The sequence below is a fragment of the Toxorhynchites rutilus genome, chromosome 2 (assembly GCF_029784135.1).
Source record: "Toxorhynchites rutilus septentrionalis strain SRP chromosome 2, ASM2978413v1, whole genome shotgun sequence".
NCBI lineage: Eukaryota > Metazoa > Arthropoda > Insecta > Diptera > Culicidae > Toxorhynchites > Toxorhynchites rutilus.
This window is the reverse complement of record NC_073745.1, coordinates 54,276,847-54,302,754: the sequence shown is the minus strand read 5'-3', so window position 1 is coordinate 54,302,754 and position 25,908 is coordinate 54,276,847. Positions and strand designations below refer to the sequence as shown.

The 25,908-nt window shown below is 39.1% G+C and overlaps 1 protein-coding gene across 1 annotated transcript in view; it reads left to right on the top strand.

Moving 5' to 3' along the window:
- Positions 1-25,908, top strand: part of LOC129765754 (potassium voltage-gated channel subfamily KQT member 1-like) — a 186,863-nt gene that overhangs the window by 77,200 nt on the left and 83,755 nt on the right. The gene's annotated exons all lie outside the window — the stretch shown is intronic.

Genomic DNA, 25,908 nt, shown 5'->3' with positions numbered 1-25,908 from the left:
CCATTAGCCTTGGAACAAAATAAGGATTCGCTCTCTCCTTCACAAGCAAACACTCCCACCTTTGCCTTGCCGAAGGGAAGTATGATTCGTTTTACTCCGCAACAAAATTCTTCCGCTGCATTATTTCTTCCCGCAATCTGGCTCGTTTCCGACAGATAAAATACAATGTGAGGCAAAAGCGGCGGACATCAAAACGGTTACATTGTTTGCGGTGAACCTCGAAGGAAAGATGCATTCTCGCGCGAGGAAATGACTCTTTTTCACTCCACGGATTATGGCAACATTCCATCGGTAGTGACAATTTCCTGGGGAGCTGCTTTCTACGATTGTTTACTCCGGGAATTTTTTTTTTTTGAGTCTCCAGAGATATGTAAGAAGTCGGTAGAATTGAAGTATATATGTAGTGTAGGATATAATAACTATCTTCATTTGAAAAACTGACCATTTGAACTTTATTATTGTTTTCAAACGCGAAACATTCAAAAAACTAAAATTCCAGTGTTTCATAACTATAGAACCAGATGGAAAAACTCTCACTCCTTTACAAAGTTAACGTCGATTTCACATGAATTACAAAAAGTTTGTAATTCGTAGGTCATCTTTAGTTCTCAATCAGTACAAATAACCCATTCGAGGTGGTTTTGACCAAGCTGCGCCATGGTGTAGTGTGTATCTCGTTCTACGCAGAATATACTGCTCGTTTAGGCTCTTCAAATCACTCATACTGCTTGTAAGCTGCTTCTACTATTCGTACGATCACTCCTCCAAAGTTCTTCATGGTGTTTTGATCTTGTAAACAAGCTAACCTGTCCAGAATCTGAAGTATTTATTAATTAAACCATGCCATGATCTTCCGGATGTTATAAATTGATGCCAAATTACCTAATTATCACATTGTTTTTGATGTAAAAACTGCAGTAAATGATTCTGGAGTACTTCGTTGCACTTTTCACTGTTCATTCGTGTTGATGGTAAGCTACCTAAACCAGGCTTTTTTTTGAGGAAATTCTCCCCAAACCATAAAAATCCCATCTCTAAAGCTACGGGTCCAAAAACTAATGTGGAAGCTAATGCCATGTGTTTCACTATTTCAGGAGAACTTCTCTAATAAAAAGAAATCCAACTTGAATAGAATTTCCTCATACTGGAAGGACTTACAGAACGTGTTATGCAATTTTTCAACTCGTAACTTTGCAGGCGGCAGTTTGATGGTTTGAGGAAAATATTTTCAAAGCGGCCTGGTTTAGATAGCTTTTCATCAATACCTATTGTTGTTTCACCAAGCAGTGGACTGTGTTTTGCTGCGATCATGTTTGTGCGTGTTCGAACCAAACTTTTCCACAGCCGCCCATGCGGCTGACACGCAAGGTCAACGAATATGGCAATCTCAACCAAAGTAGCAGTTATGCTACTTAGGAGAGAATGCGTTTCCACGGAAATGATTCCGAGCGGCCCAGTGCCGCGTGCGATGCGAAGCAAATGGAAAATTCCATTCGCTTCTTTGGTCCTGTTAAGGACCAATCCAAAACCAAACCACACCACAGACCGATTGAGGGATTAATCGGTTGATAGCAAATAAATAACTTATTCCTTTGTACACATTTTATTTACACCAAATTTACAATATTTAACAAGTTCAAACATTCTTTTTAGTTTCTTGCTTCAAATAACTTTAGCACGCGAAATAAACTTCTTTGCTTAGCGGCGGTTGAAACTCAAGTCCTTCTCTCTGCACTCAGAGCAGGTTGCTTGCGCTCGCAATGCACTCTTCTTTCGCTGTGTGCCGCTCCCACGGGTGGAGCTCATGTTGATGGTTGAATTTTATTTCCTTTGGTTGTATTCTTGCGCTCGTTGTCCTCTCGTTGCTTTACTTCCTCCGCCATCCTGTCGATCGTACATTCAGTTCGCTGCGCTGAGCGGTGGACTGAACATACTCCCACGGCAGAAGGAAAGTTACTTTGTTGATCCTTGTCCTCAATCAATGCGTTGTCCAAAATGGGTAGCGGCGCTAGCTTATGGATCGGTCTTTTGTATGTAGTATCACCAACACGTACATCCACAACTCGAACTAGGCCATCAGAACCAGGGTAGGTTCGAACAACTCGGCCTATCTTCCATTGTTGAGTTGGAACCTTGTCTTCTTTCAAGAGAACGACTGTATCTATTGCCACGTTGATCTTCTTTCTTGTCCATTTCGCTCTTGATTGAAGCTCTGCCAAATATTCATGAGACCAGCGATTCCAGAAATGCTGTCTCAGCTGTTGGATGCGTTGCCATCGGTGCAATCGATTTATAGGAATATCAATAAAAGAGTGTTCGGGTATAGCTGTTAGAGGTCTGCCAATAATCATGTGTCCGGGGGTTAAAACTTCTGGGTCCTTTGGGTCGGAAGAATGGGAAAATAAGGGTCTAGAATTCAAAATTGCCTCGATTTGACACAAAAGAGTCGCAAATACCATAATCGTTAAACTAGCTGATTGATAAACGCGATTCAAAATGGTTTTAACACTCTTTACTCCCGCCTCCCATAAACCTCCAAAGTGAGGTGCACTTGGGGGAATGGTTGTCCACTTTATTTCTTTGCTTTGACATAAACTATTAATCTTATCTTTCGTAATATCTGTCTGAAACAGTTTGTAGAGCTCGTTCAATGCTGATTTAGCGCCGATAAAATTTGTACCATTGTCGCTATACACTTCTTCTGGTACTCCTCTTCGCGAAACAAATCGTCGAAGTGCCGCAAGAAATCCATCAGTCGAGAGATCCTCAACTGCTTCCAAATGAAGAGCTTTAGACACCATACATACGAATAGACAAATATATCCCTTCACGGGAGTCGCTTTTCTTGTCGTTTGTTTTACATAGATAGGCCCTGCATAATCGATTCCAACTTTCAAAAAAGCAGGTGCCACATTGATTCGACATGATGGTAAATCGCCCATGAATTGACCAGCTAGTCTTGGGTTTGATTTGAAGCAAGTAACGCAGCTTCGTGTCACTTTACGCACAGAAGATTTTGCGTTCAATAACCAATATTTTTGCCTAAGCATGGCGATAACACAACTTGGCCCAGCATGAAGATTTTCTCTATGAATGTCCACTATCAGTGCTCGTGTGAGTGGATGCTTATCAGGCAGAATCCATTGATGTTTTGCTTGGTCTGGAAGAGAAGAATGTCGAATTCTGCCTCCAACACGCAAGATGTCATCACTATCAATGTACGGATTGAGATTTTCAATTCGGTTGCATGGCTTGCCAGCACGAATGCGCTCGATTTCATCATGTAACTCATGTTTTTGTATTACTCGTATCATGCATTTTGTTGCTTCTCGTATTTCAGTAAGTGAAAGTCGTTTGGAGAAATTCCTTTTCTCAGGTTTGGACCGAAGATTAGCAATAAAGCGTAGAATGTAGCCTATTATTCTTTGCGTTTTACGAAACGAGTCGAATTTCTCAAAGATCGAAAGTGTTTCATCCACAATAGCAACGTTAGCAATTGTCTCTGGTTTAAGCTCTGGGATTTCGCTTTCGTCCATTACTTCCAGCAATTCCTCTTTATACTCAATTGTCCGAAGGAAGGATGGTCCGTTCCACCACAAACGGTTGTTAGCTAAAGCTTCTGAAGACATTCCACGGGACACTATGTCCGCTGGGTTGTCGGCTGATCGTACATATTTCCAGGTAACGGTGTCATTAGATTTGATCTCTGAGATTCGATTTCTAACGAAAATTTGCAATCTTTCAAGTGGTTTATTGAACCAAGCGAGAACGACTTGACTATCGCTCCATAGAACTACTGGAACATGCTCTAGTTCCATTGCAGTAACAACTTTGATTGCCAATCGATGTAATAGCAGTGCAGCTAAAAGTTCCTTTCTAGGAATAGTAAGCGGTGTGATTGGACATACCTTTGATTTACTTGTTATCAATCTCATATTTGCGGTGCCATTATCATATAAAGAGCGTATGTAGATACAAGCGCCATACGCGTCTATTGACGCATCGGCAAATCCATGTATTTCTGTCTTAACTGCATCATTCATAAAAACTTGTCGTGGGATGCGAAATTGCCCGTCCGTTGGCAATGCGGCTAGAAATTCTTTCCACTGTTGGGTAAGTTCTTCATTTATCTTGTCATCCCAACCTATTTTTTCTCTCCAGAGCTGCTGCATCAACATTTTCGCAATAACTATAACTGGTGACAGCAGTCCAAGGGGATCAAAAAGCCTTGCTATCATCGATAGAACCTGACGCTTCGTAGGGTTTGGTGTAGCACAATCTGGTTGCGATAAAAAGATAAGCTCATCATTGTTAGGATCCCACATTAAACCTAACGTTTTGATTATTTCATTTGCGCTTGTGCCTTCAATATTTACCAATTTGTCCAAATCTTTTTCTGCGATGTGTTCTAGAAGCTGATCGTTGTTAGCTGCCCATTTGTGCAAATGAAATCCTCCCAGTTTGAGAAGTGAAATCAGTTCCTGCTGAACGTTCACAACTTCTTCAAGATTATTACCCCCGAAAAGAACATTATCTACGTAAAAAGTCTTTTTCACTACTTCAGCTGCTCGTGGATATGAAACTTCTTCATCTTTTGATAGCTGATTCAGAGCTCTTATTGCCAGAAAAGGAGCAGCTGCCATTCCATATGTGACAGTCTGCAATTTCAAAACTTTTACCTGATCCATTGGATTCTTTCGCCAAAGTATACGTTGTAGTGGAGTGTGGCAACTATCAACCAGGACTTGCCGATACATTTTTGCAATGTCGGCACTTAAAACATATCGGTGCTTGCGGAATCTCAAAATAATTGTCAGTAGATCTGGCTGAATAGTAGGACCAATCATCATCTCATCGTTCAAAGATCTCCCGCCAACCTTCGCTGACGCATCGAAGACCACTCGACATTTTGTTGAAGAACTTGATGGTCTGAACACAGCATGGTGGGGCAAATACCACTTTTGAATACCATCTTTATCCTGTTTCTCATTAATTTCCTTGCAATGTCCCAAGTGTACATATTCCTCAATGAATTCATCATATTGTTGTTTGATTTCTGGCTGTTTGCATAGCTTAGACTCCATAATGTAAAACCTTCTTATAGCCATCTGTCTTGAATCTCCTAGTTGCTTACATGTTTCTTTTAACGGCAGTTGAACCACATAACGACCTTCTGAATTGCGACGGAATGTTGACTGAAAATGAGCTTCACATTCTTCAGCCTCGGTTGGCACACATTGCTCAGAGGCCACGTTTTCCAATTCCCAGAAACGCTGAATTTGTTGATTTAATTGCTCATCTGATGATATTGCGGTATGTGAATGGAAGATAGAGCCTGATACAGAGTCACCATCAACTCTTCCACCAATAAGCCATCCGAATTGCGAGTCAATTAACGTTGGTGAGTTTTCGAAGAGTTTCACTCGACCAGATTTGATTAAATCATCGAACCACTCCATTCCGATCAGCAAATCTATCTGACCAGGTTGGTAGAATGAAGGGTCGGCCAATTGCATTTCTGACGGAATGTTCCACGAAGCGACATCAATCTCGTAAGTTGGCAGAATTCCAGTGACTTTACGCGATACCAAAAAATTCTATTCTGAAGTTGTTAAACCTTGATAGTACTTGAATGCAAGTCTTATGCTGAACTTTGGATTTGATGTTGCTAACTCCGGTGACTAATATATTCGTCTCTTCCACATGTACTCCAAGTTTATTGAGCAGCGATTCAGAAACGAAATTGATTTGTGAGCCACTATCCAAAAGTGCTCGACATATATGCGGATTTCCATGTTTATCCAAAATGAATACTTGTGCTGTTAGCAGCAACACTTGCTGAGCTGCGTTTCCACGCGTGTTGGAATAAGCGGCAGTAATATCCTGCTTCGATGAGCCTTCATATGGATTTGTCAGTGTGCTTGGAGTAAAATGCTGTTTTTGATTCTCTGGTAGTGTATCTCTTTTCTCAATATTAAACGATGGACGAACTCCTTCTCTATGAAGCAAGCTATGATGTCTACGCTTACATTTCGAGCAAGATTTATATGATGGACAATCCAACCCACGGTGGCCTCTTCTCAAACAATTAAAGCAAACCCGCTTGTCACGTACCATCTTGAGCCGCTCATCAATCTTTAATGCATTAAAACTTGGGCATTTGAACGCGAAATGATCTCCTTCACAAAACTCGCAGTTAGTTGAAAACATAGCAGCATTTATTCGCGAATTAGGTTGCTTGTTAGATATTTCATTTCTTTTAGGTGATATACGAATAAACTGATTCTCATTGCTTATTGTGGAAACCTGACATCTTTCGAGAACGGAAATGCGATTCTTGAGAAACGAGATTGTGTTATTATAATGCGGAAGCGACCCATGTTCCATTGAAGATTCCCATGCGCGTTTGCTCTCTTTGTCTAGAGCGCTAGTAAGGATGTGTACGACAATAAGTTTGGACACTCCTGAAAATTCCTGACCCAGAAATTTTAAATTTTCGACATGACCCACACATGTATCAATAAGTTTTCGCAGTTCGCAATGATCCTCTTTGACTATCTTTGTTATGCTTAACAGACCAACAATGTGCCTATCAATCATACGCCTCTTATCCTCGAACCTCTCTCTTAATATTTCCCAAGCGCGATCATAATTGCCATCAGCAATTGTTTTCGCATCAATCAAACCGGCAGCATCCCCAATCAATGCTTTTTCCAAATGATAGAGCTTGAGTCGTGATGGTTCATTTGACTTGTCCACCACGTCTTGGAACATGATCTTAAATTTTTCCCACTGCTCGTATTTGCCATCAAATGTAGGAATGGCACGAGGAAGCGATTGTTGCACAATCAACGGCTGTTGACTAGCAGCAGGACGAGAGTCAGGCGCGGCAAAGTTCTCGAGCCAAGTTTCGAGATAAATCGACACATTGTCATATAGCGTTTCGAACTCGACGTACTGACAGTCTTGTTCCTCTTTCCGATCATGCGCCACCACCGCCACGATCCGTTCATGGTAGTTGTGAAATTCCTTATAGGCAGCATCTAGTTTCTTTATATACACCTTTACCTGTGGCGATGTTAGCTGCGTTTGTTCCTCTTCCACTCTCTCCAACATGTCGTATAAGCGGATGATTTTCCCTTTCACTAGTCCTCGAAGATTGGACAGCGTGTTGTACTCTGCCATGTCGGCGCCATCGCCGCTACCGGATTGCGCACCGGTCCCACCAGCAGCTCCACCTTTAGCTTGTGTCTTATTCATTTTATAGCACTTGAAATCACTTTTACTTCGAATAGTTTTTGTTGCACATTAAATGTCTTTTTAATTTTACCAATGTCCAATGTCTTTTTCCAATAATCCAATATCCACTTTTTGCAATTTGCAAGCACTTTTTCCAGTCTTTTTGCGATTCACTATTCCAATTTTGTTTGCTACCAACCAGCCAATCCACTCACTCAAATCCAGGGCACAGTTTGTTGCCAAATCGTTGACCAAAATCCAAACGCCATCCATATGTCATCCGGCTTCGATCCGGTTCGAAGGACCAAATGTTGTTTCACCAAGCAGTGGACTGTATTTTGCTGCGATCATGTTTGTGCGTGTTCGAACCAAACTTTTCCACAGCCGCCCATGCGGCTGACACGCAAGGTCAACGAATATGGCAATCTCAACCAAAGTAGCAGTTATGCTACTTAGGAGAGAATGCGTTTCCACGGAAATGATTCCGAGCGGCCCAGTGCCGCGTGCGATGCGAAGCAAATGGAAAATTCCATTCGCTTCTTTGGTCCTGTTAAGGACCAATCCAAAACCAAACCACACCACAGACCGATTGAGGGATTAATCGGTTGATAGCAAATAAATAACTTATTCCTTTGTACACATTTTATTTACACCAAATTTACAATATTTAACAAGTTCAAACATTCTTTTTAGTTTCTTGCTTCAAATAACTTTAGCACGCGAAATAAACTTCTTTGCTTAGCGGCGGTTGAAACTCAAGTCCTTCTCTCTGCACTCAGAGCAGGTTGCTTGCGCTCGCAATGCACTCTTCTTTCGCTGTGTGCCGCTCCCACGGGTGGAGCTCATGTTGATGGTTGAATTTTATTTCCTTTGGTTGTATTCTTGCGCTCGTTGTCCTCTCGTTGCTTTACTTCCTCCGCCATCCTGTCGATCGTACATTCAGTTCGCTGCGCTGAGCGGTGGACTGAACACCTATGTACAGTCAAAAGTGCAATGAAGAATTCAGAATCATTTACTTCTGTTTTTGCATCAAAAACACCGTGACAATTAGGTTATTTGGCATCAATTCATAAAATCCGGAAGATCATGACATGGTTTAATTAATAAATGCTTCAGATTCTGGACTGGTTAGCTTGCTTACGAAATCAAAACCTATCAAGAACTTATGAAGAGTGATCGTACAAATAGTAGAAGCAGCTAACAAGCAGTATGAGTGATTTGCGGAGCTTCAACGAGCAGTATCCTCTGCCGAGAACGAGATACACACTAAACATGGCGCAACTTGGTCAAAACCATCCCGAACGGGTTATTTGAACTGATTGAGAACTAAAGATGACCTACGAATTACAAACTTATTGTAATTTTAATTCATGTGAAATCAACGTTAATGTTGTAAAGGAGTGAGAGTTTTTTCATCTGGTTCTATACAGGCAAACCTTTTGTTGTGCGGGGGAAACGGACCGCACAAAAAAAGTCGCATAAAAAAATCGTGCAAAATTTCACCAGAAGCATTAAAAAGTCGTGTTCGGTACAAATTTTGAAAAAAAACTTTTTTTGTGCGGTAGATAGGGACCGCATAAAAAAAGTTTCCCCTAAGAAAATAACTCAAATTCACGTCATTCACCGTTCAATTTCCTTTTGTTTCCCTGCTTTGCGATGGGACACTTTGCCTCTTCGGTTGCGCGTGGCTGTTTTGTGCTTTTAGTTGCATGTAAAAACGTGTTGCTGTTAGAAATCATGTCATGCAAAAACTTAAAAAAACTTAGAGCATTTGATGAGAGGAATGGAATGATTTCAGAAATGGATAATTGAGACGCAAATATGCTTTTTTCGCACTGAAATGCATATAAACCATCGAAAAAAAACTAAATGGACGATAACTTCGTCAAATATGCTTCTTTTCATACATCACACAAAAAAAATCACACAAAAAAACCGCACAAGAACAGAAAATCGCACAAAAACAGGTTTTGCTGTAGTTATGAAACACTGGAATTTTAGTTTTTTGAATGTTTCGCCCCCGAACACAATAATGAAGTTCAAATGGCCAGTCTTTTAAATGAAGATAGTTATTATATCCTACACTGTATACTTCAATTCAACCGCCTTCTTACATTTCTCTGGAAACTCAGAAAAAAATGAGTGGTTCTATAGTTGTGAAACGCAGTGTATCTGTTTTCAGAATAATTGTTTTTATTTCTCTAAGAATTGCGAATGTATGACGTAATCCTGGATATATTTTCTGTCTTCGTACGTAGGATTTTTTTCAAAATATTGATTTGACGAAATGGCGACATTTTTTGTAAAAAAAAATTCGTTTTTGCCTCAAAAATCGAGACAAAACCATTCACCAAAATTTTATTTTTCAAAATATCAAAAAAATCCTATGTACGATGACAACAAATTTAGTGGAGTATCTTGGATAAACTATTTCATCAAAACCGGATGGACCGTTTCGGAGGTAGAGCTCCCACCAGTTTACCAAACTAAGTTTCGAGAAAAACGTGTTTTAAATCCGTGTTCCTTACGCAAAAACTTAGCTCCTCTAATTGGCTTGTGACTTTGGAACGGAACATCGAACAAACCTGGGACAAAAACTACAGTAAAGTAGACATCCCACAGAACATTTTAAGTCTTATTTTTTTTTAAGTTTCCATAGTGTACTACCTCTTAAGGATAGTTTTGATTCACTAAAGAATTTTTATCACCGACAGTCTGTTCCAACGAGAATGTGAAAAAAAATGGGTGAAGGAACAATAATAGTTATTTTTGGGGGAGATGTGTAGCGCCTCTTTATAAGTAGAATCAATTAATAGAAATAATATGTTCCAATTAGAATGTAGAGTGGATTCAATGAAGGAATTGGAAGAAATTAATGACAGTCTATACTCACAGCTTGAACGAGAAAGATATTCTTATTCATGAGAGGAAAGAAAGTGCCTTAGGCCGCTCAGGCGGCTGTTCATTGAGGTGACAGCGGTGGGATGCTGTCCAAATGGGGACAGTAGCTCACTCATCGTAGTATTTACGAAATGTTGCTTTCCTTGAAAATAATCTGGGAATCGGAAAGGATCCCAAGTTGAAAAATAGTGCGAGGACAGAGGTTGAAGTGAAAGAAAAAAAATAAAAAAAAGCCACAGGAGGGTTGTGTCTGAGACACGACCGCATAGTTGACGTAGGATTCCGTTAGGCTGCTGATTTAGGAGATGTTTGAAGAATAAGACTCTTCGATAAAGATTTAGTGGCCCTGAAAAGGGCCGTTTTGTTAATAATGTTTATACTTTCTGAGTGTTTATTCAAACCAATGCGAATTTTAATTGGACTAACAACACCTAATACTATATGTAGAGCATATGGAAAATCACTTGTTCGAATATTTCTTCACTTTTCCAACTTTTCTCGCCGTATGAACTTTCCTTGGGTGAAAATGAACACAACAAAACAGACAGCTTAAACCGAACGACTTGTTCTCGAGCGGGAACACACCTTGGTTTTTATTTATGTAAATTGAAATAAACCGTTTCATATTTGAAGTCATTTTTAACACAACTGCTACCATATACAATTTTACACTTACACTTGTGATGAATGTTTTCACAAAACACGATCGGTCATTGATATGAAATTTCCCGAAGCAACCAACATTAAAATTCCAAAGTTAAATTTAATTTGCTAGAATTAATCGTATCACCCACCTTACTTGTAATATAAAAATGCCCCCGACTTGCATATATTTGCAATTGCCGAATTCCCCCAGGCAGCTTGGTTTTGATGTCTCTGTTAGGGACCCGCCGCATGTGTCGTCAATTTTGACCAATCAGAAGTGGATATTTCCGTTAGGATAGGGGTTGAGATTTTTCAATTGTTCAATAGTTAGTTTCATGACAAATATTATTATTTTCAATATAAAAAATTGTTATGAAGTGCCGAAATCGATTGACGCAATAATTTCATCAATCCATCATGAAATGACTGAGCAATAAGTGTTTGAAATTGGACAATTTTTACGATGTGCTAGATTTTCGATTTCCAATTTGTACTCCAATACGTAATCCTACGTCAAAAGATTTTTTTCCGCATGATAACGATTTTTTTCGCTCCTGTGAAACCAATGTTATAATGGTAAACACACAAGTTTGTTGAGTGTTCATAGAAATAAAACGGTATTTTCTAAGCATTTCATAGAATTTTTGAGGCACTTTTGCTTGACTCATACCGGGGGCGATTTTGGAAAAGCGTTCAATCGAATGGTTCAACCTTGACGTAGTTTTTCTCTAAAGACCTGGTTGGGTTCCATCTGTGAAAGATATCCTTAAAAAAAACAAAAATGAAAAAAAAAGTCACAGGAGGGTTGTGTCCGAGACACGACCGCACAGTTGACGTAGGATTCCGTTGGGCTATCTGTTGATTTTGAATATGTTTGAAGAATTACATCGTTTGATAATGATTTGGTGGCCCTGAAAAGTGCAATTTTGTTCGGTTGTTGGGTATTGTTTGTTCACTCCTCCAGTGTTTACCGAGTGATGATGACAGAAGTATGGTAAACAGACGTTGGGTGGTGCGTATCAGATAGAAAATGCCGAAGTAGAATGAGATATAATGAGATAAAACCTGCCTCCGTGACCCTAGACGAGATGCATCCTGTGTTATGTATGGATGAAATAAATTTAAAAAAAATCACCAATGTAATATAAGATTAATGGTAGCTTGGTTTTGATGTCTCTGTTAGGGAACCGCCGCATGTATCATCAATTTCGACCAATTAGAAGTGGATATTTCCGTTAGGATAGGCGTTGAGATTTTTCAATTGTTCGATAGTTAGTTTCATGACATATATTATTTTATTCAATATAGAAAATTGTTATGGTGTTCCGAAATCGATTGACGCAAAAAGTTCATCAATCCATCATGAAATGACTGAGCAATAAGCGTTTGAAATTGGACAAATTTCACGATGTGCTCGATTTTCGATTTTCAATTTATACCCCAATATGTTCCCGAAAGACGTAATCCTACGTCAACTATCATTTCATTTTGAACGTCTCTACGTTGCTTTAATTTCTCATTGGTCTCGAAAGCCTTATCAAAAGCTGTACAATCTGTACAACCAAAAACATCCAAATGACAGTCCCGATGGTGGTCAGGCGGGAAATGAAGTAAAATTTAATTATGAAACATACCACCGCATGAAACCAGTGCGTAAATTAAAAGAAAATCAGGTAGTGAAAAACTCCCAATGGTAATTTTTCACGCAAGGATTAGTAGCTGCCACTGACAGCTTACAATTATACAATCATAATAGAAACATTTTACGATCCTCGCTTCCAGCACGTGAGCCCAATTAGGCTACCGTGTTCCCTCGGCACAAATGTCAGCAAATCTTTGCAGTCTTCCACAAGCCTTCGTTTTTATTGCTTCCTGCACGAAACAGTCGGACTCATTAGAAAATAATTAATAGCGCTAGCAAACTTTTTCATTCCCCCTGCTAACTGTTAACTTGCGAACACAAACCTTTGACGATGTGGCCTTTGCCAAGGAAAGGAATCCTTCTCTACAATCGTCAAAGCATCTTTTCCCCATCCATCTATTATTTTTTTTTCATTTTTTGCTTACGCCATTGGAGGCTAATGGAAACTAGGCTAAACAACTTTCGCTTCGATTCTTCTCACAATTTCGTAACTTTTTGGTCTGTCGGACGAACTGCCAGCTAACAACATTTACTGAAACCGTCCCATTTTTTTCGGATGTTCGTGGAAATCGTATTTATTTGAACCGCCCCGAGAACTTAAAGAGACCAATTCTACAAACTGTAATTTATCCTAAAACCCTAAGACACCTGCATTGAAGGAAAGTGGCAAAACCATAGAGTCTCAAAAGCTCTTCTAGAGAGAAAAAAAAGTAGAAGTATCTGAGCCTAGGGCACGGACGGAAGTTTGACGTAGGACTGTGATGTTCAGAACAGTTGTTTTTTTTTAATGTGATTCTATTCATTGTTCAGAAATCTGCTAGTTTAACTATTTTTAAACTCCAAATAGTAGTCTTGAAAAGGGCCGTTTGTTATATGGTCGGAATTCTGCCAAAACGAACCAAGCGCAAAAAAACATTATTTTGAGATATTTCAATGCATTCGTATTTTGTGACGGCTCTTGACTAATTTCATAAATGGTATATATATATATATATATGTATATATATATATATATATATATATATATATATATATATATATATATATATATATATATATATGCATTACACTTGGTTGAACGTTGTGGTTGAACGGAATTTTGAAAAATGCAGACCAGCGCTTCTACACTTCATTGCAACCCGTAGGCTGTCTTACTTACCAGATCCCGACGACATTCGATCCTCGGAGCTGTCCGAAGCACAAATATATGTTGATGATTGATGGATCTGCCGCCTTGGAGAAAACGATCACTATCGTCCGGTGCCATATTGTGGGTTTATGGTTCGCTTTGATTGAATGCAATTTCGTTTTTCTGCTACAGAGAATTTTCGATTTGGAACTGTTGTCAATTATCCGAATGACATGGTCATTTCACAATCGATAGATTATTATTTCCCGCATCTAATGGTGTAAGTAACTCAGTTTTGAAAAAAATGGCGCTTGGTTCGTTTTGGCAGAACCCCGACCATAGGTACTTATAACCGTTAAACGGTTTGCAACGAACAAAAAAAGGAAATATGCTTCTGGTCGGAAAATTAACTGTCTATTCTGTATTTTCATTATTAGTCTTATTTTAAGGCATCGGGAGCAGTAGTTTTTTTTGTGAAATAATGTTCGTTTGCAATCAAGTCGTATTGGTTCTACTGCTCAATCTATCATAGAAGAAATTGAGTCATTGAGCATTATGAATATGAGTCATGAAGATTATTAATATTTCATTTCGTTTCATTTTTATGTTGCGATGTAATGCCGATCTCAATAAGTCCTTGCAAGATAATCGCTACCAGTCTTCCTAGTATTGCTATCTTTTTTCGCTGTACAATTGCCCATGTTGCCGCATATTCGAAAAAGGTCTTGCTAATTTTTTTGATAGAACGAATTATTGCACACAACATTGTGTTGCATACAATATTCATAGGATCGAATTTGAAAAAAAGAATGCATAATACATGATTTACCTTCGCATCCGCTCGCAAAACATAACTCTTTTATTTGTAAAATTGCTTACTTGTTTTATTATTTCCACTGTTGACGTCTGAGACGAAAAAATGCTGGGTTAATTTGCCGTCTAATGGTATGTATTACAACATATACCGTAAGAACGATTCTGCGTAATATGCATCTGAAAACTCTTAATAAACGTTACTTTTTTCGGATTGTGACCCCCCTATATATAAATCTTAGTCGTAGTCATACGTCAAAAAAAGTGAGGGCTAAATGTTTCCAACCAAGGACCAACCGACAACAACAACAAACACACGAATTTGCTGTCATTAACATTTTCCTTGACTAGGTTGAGTTTTCCCTCCAAAACAATATTTACTGGCCAGAGCAGTACCATAAAAACTAATTAGGGAAAATTTAAAATTACACCCTTCGTCGAATGCAGTAGGAGCAATTTCCCAAGGTACGCAACTAATCATAATAACCATATATTCGGTTGAAGGCCTTTTTTCGGAGACCACTAAACTTGACACTGGCTGTGATGTTGGCCATTTTACCACTTCAAAAAAAAAAAAGGATGGCCTCAGCGGGCAGCGTTATGATGGTGTGGAACACCTACCAGTAAATGTACAACGGGCGGCCGTCGTTCAACCACAACAGCCCAAACCACGGACAACACGTTGGGCTTAGTCGGTGGCTTCGAATGGAGGCACCTCTCGAAGGGAAAAAAGAGAGAGCGAGTGAGAACTTTCCGCTAAGTCCTAATAGAAATGCTAATGGGAAACACAAAACGGTTGCGCCAACTGCCGTAAATAGAATCCTTGCGGTCGTTTTGGGCACGAGTTTTTATTTTCCATCAGAATGCATCGTACGGGCAGGCCAGGGCAGCGTGATGAGCCTCCAGTAGAAAATCTCTGTAGCGGGGGTTTGCCGAGGTCTGCCACAGCCAGGACAGACAGCACAACACGGTTGGTTGGTGTCGTAGTCGGCAATATGGCCCAAAACAGCTTTCGATTTATGAATAATTCATGCAACTGCTGGAAAACACAGGTGGCTGACCTAGAGAAGAGAAATTTTCATTGTCCCGGGGATGTGTGTGCATATATGTCTCGAGTTTGGAATTTCGCAAGACTTTGAAGAAGAACTTCAAAAAGTAGCCATAAAGCCTTGAAGTAATATATCGTAAGCAGGTCAAGAATTTTATTCATTCTATTCAATAATCATTTATGTAAACTAACCTCTTGTGACGCTTGATATACTTTCTGATGAATCCCATGAACCTTAATATTGTTTTTCTTTTCGACTAAGCTATGGAAAGTGTTGGGTAATCCGGTAAATCCCAGAGCAGATACGATCAGCCGTCAGTTCCGAAAAATGTGCGTATCTGTGCGCTCACGATGTTCCTTCCGTTTTTTTTTTCCGTTGCAAGTGATAACAAACCAGTTAGCAACACCCAATAATGGTAGTGGACCGAGACATATCATTGAACAGCCGCCAAGTTCATTCGCCCTCTAATCGTTGATTGCCTAATTAACGAGTTCCGTTTGCCGTATCCATGCTTTATGGGAAATCGACGGGACAGGACTACGATCCGTTTTTTGTATGATTGCGTCGCCCGTGATGATGTAAATTATAAGCACCCTCCGGGCTTTTCCAAGGGCAAAGCTTCATTACTCACAACATCGTTAAACGATTATTAATCACTTGTTTCGGTGGCGCAAAATGCGCGGAACAAAGAACAAGGCCCAAAATATTGGTGAGTGATGGATTGTAACATTTTTAATTTTAATGGCGAAAGACAAAGGATGGAGTCGAACATTCTTTTGGGTTGCTCGGGAGGTTATTTGAATTTTTCTAGTAAAAAAACATTTATCATTGTAGAATATTTCGAATGTTTCGAAAACCACTGCAGGCATTTTTATTTCTATATGTTTATCACTCAATGAGTGTTGCGACGCGTCTAATTTTAATAAAATAGAGAAAGACTTTAGATAACAGTATTCGGTTTACTTCTTGATCTTTTTCACCACAATAATGTTTCTCAAAAGCTATATTGAAATTCCACTGGGTGATGATATGTATCCCGTTGAAATGTGTGGGCTCATCGCTGATCATTTATGTTCTAAAACCTCCCTGTCACGGTTTGGAACTTGATTTAATCTGGTGGAATCGACATCAACTCCACACCTATCACCATTTACTTCGACTCAATACTTCAACTCAACTGCTGATGGAATGGAGCGCCACTGCATTTAACAATGAAGAGATCGGAAACTGACTTCAACTGAGTAGGGGAACTTTGGGTAAGAAGCGCCGTGTCGGTAAAACGCCCCACCATGAAAAATCATGGAAAACGCAGTAATCGGTAGAATTTTTCAGCGTTTATTACTTCCTTTTTTTCGTTATAAATACAATTAAATGTATTGTAGCACAAAAAAACCACGTCTATCTTCATAAAATAATCTCTCTATATACAGGGTGGGCCATTTAAAGTGGAAGCATCTGGCAACCCCATAACTTTTGACAGAGATGTCAGATTAACAAATGTCATACCGCGTTGGAAGCGTCATTTCAGTACAATTTTAACCACACACCTAAACAACGCGCTAAAATTGTTCAGCTGCACATTCAAAATAACTTCTCAATTGTGTTAACTAAACGTGCGTGGAAAAATAAAAATAAAGTTAAAACATCGCCTGGAGACAACACTATACGTCGATTATATGCCAAATTTATATCGTCTGGTAGTGTTGGTAATGCCAGTCATCTGTCCAGACAACGACCAAGACGTTTCGACGAGAATATTGATGCCGTTCGAGCCAGTGTTGCAGAGACTCCATCGACATCAGGTAACCGTGAATGGGGAGCGTTATCGGACAATGATAACCGATTTTTTATTGCCATTTGTTCGTGAAAATGAATTGGACAATTACTGGTTCCAACAGGACGGCGCTACATGCCATACAGCGGCTGCCACGACCAAATTATTGCGCGAAATGTTCCCCGGAAGATTAATATCGAAAAACGGCGATTATGACTGGCCACCGAGATCACCTGATTTGACGCCTCCTGACTTTTTTTATGGGGATATTTAAAATCCAAGGTATACACTGGTAAACCAAGGACCCTGGCTTTGCTGAAAGACAATATCCGACAAGAAATTGCTGCCATATCGGCCGAAACATTGGGCAAAGTGATGGAAAATGCCGAAAAAAGGGCACATTTTGCGGTCAAGGCCAGAGGCGGTCATTTACGAGATATCATAATCAAAAAGTAGTTAGAACAAATCTCCTTGGACCAAAATAAATGAATTTAAAAAAAAAATTAAAATTCCACTTCTTTACTTTGCTATTGCAAAAACAAATCCTTCCACTTTAAATGGCCCACCCTGTATAAAAATGTTGTGTTCGTTTGTGTACGCGTCAAAAACTCGAAAAGTACGAAACCGATTGAGCTCAAAGTTGGACACAATATACATTTCACTCCGAAGAATGTTGTAAAGGCATAAAAAATTGAAAAAAATGGAAAAAGCATACAGCTAGTCATATATAAAAAAAGTGCATGATTTCATGCAACTTTGACCGCTTCTGTCATAAGACTTTTGAAGCATAAAAACACTTATTTAAATTTTGTAAACTTCAACACATTCTCAATTGTTACCAGAGCTATCGATTGAGTTTGAATGAAAAAATGTTATAAATCATGTTTTATATACAAATGCAATTTTCTAATCCATCTCATAATGGGGCATATGGTATCCGATACGGAGATTAATAAAGAGTTAGTCAATTCCAGTGTTACCAAAATAACTCCGATATTTTTTGCAATTGTTTTATGAACATCGGCACATATTAATACCAAGGCGCCTAGAAGTATATCCTAAGGTGGGCCAATGTGCAAAAACCACTCTGCAGTCATCTTGGAAGTCTACTGTGTTTTGTTTGTAAACAAAACACAATACGCTTGTACCCAAGCTCGCTCGTGATCAGTCTCTTTCACGCTTCAAGCAAATAATTCCCCTTCTGTTAGCTTCCGTACTGTTTTCATATACCGCTCCCCTAACCAACTTAGTGACGAAACGGCCTCACCTAGTACCATAGACCCACCTTGATTACTACGATTGTAAAAAAAAAATATTGAATTTAAAATTCCTCGACGTTTTCGGATCGACAACAAAAATGCGTTTGACATTTTGACCCGTTGTTGTGGTGCACTTGGACACGCTTATGGGCATTTTACCTCGCTGATTTAAAATGGTGTAATATGAATGAGTTTAGAATTCTCGTTATTGCTGTTGGTTAGCCTATTCGTAATCGTTCTTGCTCATGTCATTACAAAGAAAACAGACGTGGCTACGTTGTGGATGAGAAGAAACGTTGAAATTTGTGGTAAAAATACATGTTCCATCCTGTTTTGCTAACGTGGGCGTCTTGCCCGGACTTCCCCTACTCTTTGTAGAAAAGCATACAAAGACTGCTGCAAAAGACTTTACCGGTATCTATCATAACTCGGATTTATTAGTGTCCTTTCGGCTTGCGTATAACAAATTGATTTATCTTCGGTCGTTTTTTGCTAGAAACTATGTATATTTGGAATTCTGCGACTGTAGGGGAGGTGGGAGTAAAACGGACATGTTAAGAAGAACTTCATTTATATCTTTGGAAACACATGTTTCCCAAAACTTTGATGCAGTTTATTGCAATTTAATATACTGTGTGGTAAGTTTGGTAATGGATCCACGTTTCTTCCATTGTCACAAAACGTCGGAAGAAGTTCACTCATTACGCTTCAACAACGCCAAACCGGCTGTTGAATCATAAACGCGTCGCTGTTTTTTTCTACAGTCAGTAAAAGCGGCACCATCACGCGGATAGTCGATGCACTTGTTTTACAATTTCTGGATTCGTAGCCTTTTTGGCCTTCCAAAGCAAGGTGCATCTGCGGTGCTTGTACGGCCAATTTTAAATTCACTAAACCATCGGTTAACTGGTGTTCTCAAAAGAGCAGAAGTGGGATAGCATTTCGTCAACCACAGCATTGATTGTTCAGGAGTTTTTTTCCAGCAAAAAACAATGTTTAATGATAATAGGATATTCCACTATTCCCATTTTCTGTGCTAATGCTCAGGTAGTGACACTTAAAAACTGTAGATTGTGAACAAATAATCGAAATGTCATGAAACTTCACACATAAGCTAGTGACAGATGAAAATGAAACACAAATTTCTGCATAACTTGAGAACTAATCAAGCAAATGGAACCAAATTAGTCATATGGAGGTTTTAGGGTACAAGAAATGTTTCTATGGTGGTTAAACATTCCACCCCCTTCTCTAAGGGGGGGCTGCCATACAAATGAAACACAAGTTACAGTGGGCACACAAACACAAACTTCTGCACAACTCGAGAACTAATCAAGCACAATTTGGGATGTGAGGGTTTTTGGATATCAGATATTTTTACTATGATGGTATGACACCCCTCCCTCCTCTGGAATGGTTCCATGAAAATATTACACATATTTCAACCAAAAATATTCCAACCAAACATGACAATAGAAAATTTTCGAAAAACTCTGAAGGAAAAAGGGAAAATTCGGAAAATTGAATTCCCATATGTTCTACAATTAGCTAAGCGTTGTTAGTCCATTTGATGTTGGCCCTAACGAAATTGATTTTTGTTCGAAAGTAGAAAAGGATTTTCAGCCGGAATAACGCATTCCTATATCTTCTATCTATATAAACAAAAATGGAAGGCCAAATGTGTTGGTGTGCCCAAAATCCGAGGAAGGAATGGTCCGATTTGAGCTGTCTTTATTTTGTAATATTCTCTGTATCAAACATGTATTCCATCCAACGGAGATACATGTTATTTCCAAATGATTGAAGAATCTTGAACGAGAATTGTGTCTGAAAATAATTTTATATTATAAGGACAAATTTTTGTAGTACTAGACAATTTATAGTAAAAGGGAATTGTAAAGGGTCAAAGGGTAATCAATCAATGAAAAGTTCAGTGATTGGACTTACTAACGTTCACTTAGTAAGAAAACGTGGATGTTTGAAAGTATTCAAATCAAAAAATCTATTTTGGGCGGGACGAATTTCGTCGGGTCAGCTAGTATTCTATAAATATCATCTGAATTAACTTAATTACACAATTAATTTCAATGATGTTGGAAACAATTGGATGCTAGGGATATTATGTGGGATTGAGACCGAGTACAAAGGGCGAACACGAAATTATTGCGACACCGAAAATGTCATGCCAATTTTCTTATAATGTTTAGAATCAAACCAAAATTTTAGGGTAGTTTTATACATATATTTACTTCAAAAATAAAAAAAAAAAGTTAATTAAGTTAATTAAAAGTTAATGGTGCCTTGAGTGTAAAATTGAAAGCATTTTCGCTTGATGCCCTCCATCAATGTCTTTAGGGAGATTACACATTATCCGGTTTCTACCGGACCGGTTTCAAAAAGCGCCGCTGGGTTTGGACGGAAAACCGGACAACAATGTGAAAGAGGCCATAATTTGGGTCCCAAACTCAATTAGTTTAATCTTTATCAGATTAGAAGACACGAAGCCAGTTTTAAATACTTTTCATTATAATATAAAGTTGTCTTCAAAAACAGTTTTCGCATGAGATTTTTCCACTACTTGCAGAAAAGGTGTTTTTTATTTGAATAGAATATTAATTTGATACGGAAAAGTTAATTTTCATTCATAATTTTAATATTAAAAACATGTCCATTCCGCCTGGAAACCAATTATTTTTTATGCTCCCCTGAACTGGTAAACAAAGCTAAATGCCGTCAACGCGAATCCTCCTGCTACATGCAGCCTACGCAAAATGTTGTAATTCCAGCTGGTGCGGCAACCACGAACCTTTTCAAATTTGCGTCTCTTGGAGCTCTAAGAGCACGGCCAAAGTGAGAGCAGATCTCGCGGAGATGACGTGTACCCTGCATTAGGACTAGGTTTTTATCGATAGGTGCGATCAGAGCGGTCAAAGGTTTTAATTTCCCCGCCCCATTTCAGAATACATTCGCGAAACTTTTCCGTAATTCGCAGAGCACACACGTTCGTCTTGGGCTCATGTGGATCTATAACGTTTCCCATAACGACGGCAATGTAAACTTGCATGATGAATGAACTTAAACAAACTTACTGGACAAAAATATGGTTGTCGGCAACAGTATTACCAAAACTAACTTCAATCCAGTTGCAGTGTACTTATCCATACGCTAAATTGTTTTATTTCCAAACATACACAAATAGCATAATTCATTTCACATGCTCAGTAGCCACAAATTTTTTCAATAGTCGCAAAAACACGGTTAGGGTAAATGATCTTGGTTTGTCCAGTCGAAAATATGATCATGGTTTGCCCACTTTTTTGAATGCTCTAATTCAGCGCTCCTGTGTCAAATAAGGCCTTCGAATGTTTCGAAACATATAAATGAACACACCTTCTATTTGTGTCAATGCGCCCCTCATTCGAGCTAACTTTTAATCGATCACCAGATGATTATTTGGCACGTATTCAGACCTTTTCTGGATTACAACACTTATAAATATTGTAAACATCATGCTTGCTCACCATTTGTATCGGATTTACATAGCTAAACCATTAAATTAACGCATTTTGATGAACTCAATTCTGATCATGAGTTCCAATTCAATAATGTTGTTTTGTCCACATGATTTCTATGGCAACCGCTTGGCGCGCTGCAGTTTGTTTATGTTTGTTTATGGTGTGCTTCGCGCATAGCAGAAGTATGGTTTTTCTGTGTTGATTGTGTTGAGGTGAACACTTCTAAAATGCCCAAGAAAAGGCAATATTCTGAAGAAAGCCTAAATTATGAATGAATCAATATGATGACAGTAAACTCAAGCAATGATAAATGCAACATCTAATTGTGAATTCGAATGTTTTCATTCAATTCATTTCATGGAGATTTCTAAAACCGGACAAACCATGATCATTTTTTTGGGCAAACCATGATCATAATTCTTCTTCAAAGAAAATAGTTAAAAAACATAAAAATTTGAATAATTTCAACACCTTATGGTAGTATTAGCAACTAGAAACTTGGGGCTTTTCAACAAACCCAAACTCGTATCGATTATGTGTGATTTTCATGAACAAAAATCGATTTGCATTTACTAGTTGCGTAAAAACACCCCAAATTGGACAAACCAAGATCATTTACCCTATATAAAAGTAAAGAATTTGATGAACCAATAATAATAACATTCCGTAATAACCTAGGTGCACTACTTAATTATAAAGGGTGTGTCACATCAAATTGCATCACGGAAAAAACGCTGTAGAAATTTAATTTTTAGGAATTATATCTTCAGCTTTCGCTTATAATCAGATAAGAGTGTATAGATCACGTTGGCCATGCTTCACTGTCAATTTTTCGTAAATTTGGAAAAATGTCGTCGAACGAAAAAGAGCGTCGTGAATTAATCCTGTGCACTCATTTCGAGAATCCGGAGTTGTGACATCGGGACATCGGTAAGATGCTGGGAATCGTCCAATCCACGGTCAACAGAGTACTAAAACGATACTTCGAGAATCTAACCATCGACCGGAAGGTGAAGAACGGCAAAAATGGATGCTCCGTCAGTGAAAAAGATCACATGCGCGTAGTTAAGCAGTTTAGACATGATCCGAGAAGTTCGGTCCGGGATGTCGCCAATAAGCTGAATTTGTCAAGTTCATTCGTCCAGCGGACCAAGCAGCGGGAGGGCCTGCGTACATACAAGGATCAGAAGGCTTCTAACCGCGACGAAAGGCAAAACATGGTGGGGAAGACGCGAGCCCGGAAGCTGTACACCGAAATGCTGAAGAAGCCGCATTGCCTGGTAATGGAGACGAAACCTACGTCAAAGCGGACTTTCGTCAGCTGCCGGGCCTGTTGTTCTTCTCCGCAGAGGACAAATTCAGCGTTCCGGAGGAGATTCGCAAGCAGAAATTATCCAAGTTTGCCAAAAAGTACATGGTGTGGCAAGCGATCTGCTCTTGCGGAAAGCGGAGCGCCCCCTTCGTGATGACCGGCACGGTAAACGGGCAGGTTTACCTTAAGGAGTGCCTACAGAAGCGCTTACTACCACTATTGAAGCAGCACGAGGGCCCGACCATCTTCTGGCCGGATCTCGCTTCGTGCCACTATTCAAAAGACGTGTTGGAGTGGTACGAAGCCAACGGGGTCACCTTCGTGCCAAAGGAAATGAACCCGCCCAACGCGCCGGAGCTTCGCCCAATAGAGAAATATTGGGCGATTATGAAGCAGGCCCTCCGGAAGAACCCAAAAGTTGTCAAATCGGAGGCGGACTTCAAGAGAAAATGGATTTCTGTTCAAAAAAAACTACAACCTGACGTTGTACAGAACCTTATGGACGGGGTAAAGAGGAAGGTGCGAGCGAGCATACGGGCTTGGGCTCGAAGTATGAATAAAAAGAAAATGCCAAAAGTTGTTTAATAGTTTTTATTTTACTGTCTAAAAATTTCAAAAGGATCGGTCTACTGGGCGAATTTCTACAGAGTTTTTTCCGTGATGCAATTTGATGTGACACACCCTTTATGTGATATGTGTGTGATTATCTTAGAATTTTCCTACGAGAGAATGTGTGCCCATCTATCCATTCTAGAGTCTTCTTATTCCACCATTGCAATAATAATCTTCACAATCAAAATAACATAATTTTCCTTCAAACACTATCTCACTGCTGCTTCCGCAAATTCTCGTCCAGAAACGCTCTCAGCATATGCCGCAATTCCTCGAGCACGTACCTCTTGGGCAGAAACGGCTTCTCTAGGGCACATCTGTCAATACACGGATCCTGGATGAAGAATGACCGAATCAGATATGCCAACAGCTGGTTGATTCCGCTCTGACAGTGCCGAAGCTTCGGCGTTGGGCAGCGGAACATCTTGACCACCGAGTACAGATCGAACAGTTTGGTCGCGAACACCTCTTCGTCGATCGCGTTCCGGGTCAGGTTGAACTGTGTGGAATATCGAATAAGAATATTAGGAGGGAGAACTATTTTTAATGCGTTCAAATTATCAAAAACTGACCTTCACATTCAGCTCATTAAAGTCGCTCAAAATTTATCCCTTGGTGAACCATTTGGAGATTTGTTTGTCATCATCGAACTCATTTAGTAGCGATTTCAAATAAAGGAACTTATCTATGAACAAAACAAAAACAGAAGTTAAAAAACTCAATTTGTTGAAAAACACCACCCACCGTTCACATACAGTCTACGGCAATATGCTTCATAATGTCCTCGTGCGCCTTTGCAGAAACTTTTATCATCGAACTTGTTCCACAGCAGCTGAATAAAGAAGCGAAATAAAAATTTCGGTATCCATATCACTTGCAAATTCTGATTGATTTCAAAATCAACAAACAAACGTCAATAGCACACACACACATTTAATACATGGGGCGGAAAATTGCCTGAATTGTACTAATACTAAAGGTGGCCGTACACTGTTTGCCCGGAGGTCAAATATTTGATATATTTTGACAGATAAAGTTTGATTTGATATTTGTACAAACACTATTTTGTTTGCCACTCTTAAATATTCAACAGTGTTAAACAATGTCAAACACCGAACATGGATAAAATCGACTGAAATATTCAAGGTAACCTAACCATGTACCGACAGGTTCGAAGAACAGACTAAAAAAGTATTCGAGGCATCCAAAAATTGAATATTTGCTTGTTGTGTTTTGTGTAGCATATATTTGATCAGTACACGTGGACCAAATTTTATCTGTCAAAAAGAGTCAAATATTTGGCTTCGGTCAAACAGTGTATGAGCACCCTAACAGACATGACAAAAACTGTTAATTCGCTTTTCTGGTATCGAGCTTCGTGCTCTGCTTTTGGGAAATGATAGTGATAATGGGTTTTCAGGTGCATTAAACACATATCTTAAAATAAAAATTATGAATGAAAATTAACTTCTTCTTATAAAGTGTTCTTTATGTAAGAGAGTAATACGTTCTTTTGCATGTGGGGAAACTTACTGAACAATATTTGTGTTTGATAATGATTGTATATTACAATGATGAGTTTTAGTGAAAATATCAAGAAAATTATATAAAAATGGTTAAGGAAGAATCAGTACCACGGGTTTTAAGCAATCAAATAACATGAAGTAAAAATTTTCATTAAAAATTTAAACAACTTAAAACTGTCTTGAGGTGTGATAATCTTATAGAGAATGATTTGCCTTCCCAAACCGATGTTTCCACCAGACGTCGACACAATACTACTGTCATCGCTTATAATGCTTGTCCGGTCACCGGACATTGTAGTCGCAGTAGACGGCTGCATCACGGCGCCGTAAAGAGGTTGGTCCGGTCAAAATTTGCCATTTGGGCTTCAAACCGGTCCGGCGGAAACCGGATAATGTGTAATCGGCCTTACAGTGTCATCCGGTACCAGTTTCTCAGTTTTTTTTTCCATTTTCTTAACATGTCCTTCTCGTCTTTGACTGTCTTCTTGCTCT